This window comes from Grammomys surdaster, unplaced genomic scaffold (assembly GCF_004785775.1).
Source record: "Grammomys surdaster isolate TR1022 unplaced genomic scaffold, NIH_TR_1.0 119144, whole genome shotgun sequence".
NCBI lineage: Eukaryota > Metazoa > Chordata > Mammalia > Rodentia > Muridae > Grammomys > Grammomys surdaster.
In genome coordinates this window covers 24203-25667 of record NW_021615366.1, presented here as the reverse complement: position 1 = coordinate 25667, position 1465 = coordinate 24203, and the positions used below count along the sequence as shown (strand labels likewise).

At 39.7% G+C, this 1465-nt stretch overlaps 1 pseudogene; it reads left to right on the top strand.

Moving 5' to 3' along the window:
* The first annotated feature begins 624 nt into the window (after positions 1-624).
* LOC114635880 lies at positions 625-1082 on the top strand (annotated as a pseudogene).
* Positions 1083-1465: the final 383 nt, after the last annotated feature.

The window sequence follows — 1465 nt, the reverse complement described above, 5'->3', positions numbered from 1 at the left end:
CTCCAAGCAGAAAGACTTTAACATTTGATGAGTGATGGACAAAATATATTCACTTTATGGGGAAATATTTCAGGAGACTCAGTATTTACTAGTGATGACTCTATGTGTTTCTAGACAAGACATTACTTTTAGTCATTGTAGTGAGTTTTGAAGTATAGAAGATGTTGGAAAGGCAAACATTAATTTCATATATATGAAAGTAGGTAAAAATTTTCAAAAATTTTTGGAATTTTCCATCATTTTAATCATCATCATAACAACAATCTGATCACAGGACAATTCGATGACATTGTGTCAAAGAGGAGCAACAGACTCAGGCCAAAAATCCTTTGAGAGCTTTTCCCTGAAATTACATCCACCGCATCTGCTCAGAGCTCAGGGTATAGTATATGGAGTGGATTTCCCCAAAGAGAATTAAGACTTGGACCTGAGCATCCTGCTGCCTGACCCATGTGCCTTTTCAGTCCTTCCCCTCCAGTTCTTCGCCAGCTGGACTAGATTCTTATATAAAAAATTGGCTACTCATGAATATGCAAATTACCTGAGTCTATGCTAGTAAATAGAGGGATGTCCTGAAAACAAAATATGATCAGTGTCCTCTTCCTGAACACACTGAGTCTAACAATGGGCTGGAGTTGTGTGTTTCTCTTTCTCCTGTTAGTAACTGCAGGTAAGGTGCTCACCAGTTCCAAATCTGAAGTGGAGACAGGATGTAAGGTGACAATAGAATCCACTTTGCCTTTCTTTCCACAGGTGTCCACTCCCAGGTTCTGCTGCAGCAATCTGGAGCTGAGTTAGTGAACCCTGGAACTTCAGTGAAGTTGTCCTGCAAGGCTTCTGGCTATGACTTCACCAGCTACTATATGTACTGGTTAAAGCAGAGTCCTGAACAGGGACTGGAATATATTGGATGGATTCACCCTGGAAATGGTGGTACTGGATACAATAATTAATTCAAAGGCAATGCCACATTTACTGCAGACAAATCCTCCAACACAGCCTACATGCAGCTCAACAGCCCCACATCTGAGGACTCTGCAGTCTATTACTGTGCAAGGCACAGTGTTGTAACCACATCCTGAGTGTGTCAGAAACCCTGGAGGAGCAGAAAGCTGTCCTGAGCCTGAGGTGACAGAAAGACTTACCTTTAGACTTGCTCAGAAATTGTAATTTTGAATGTCCACTTATGGCCTCCTCCTCACAGACCTATTGTTCCTTTGTCAACTTTGTAAAAGAACATCTATGAATAAAGTGATGCTGGTTTAGGATAAACCTACAGTTCTTCATAACTTGTCAATCTCTTTGCCAGTGACAACCTCCATTGACATGTTTCTTACTCAATGAAACAATAAAATGAAACAGTGTGATGATTCATGATAAAAATACTACTGGATCCTGAGAGATCAGAACTTTTGAAATTGTTGGGAATAAAGCATAATATGAATTTGTACTATAAATATCAAAT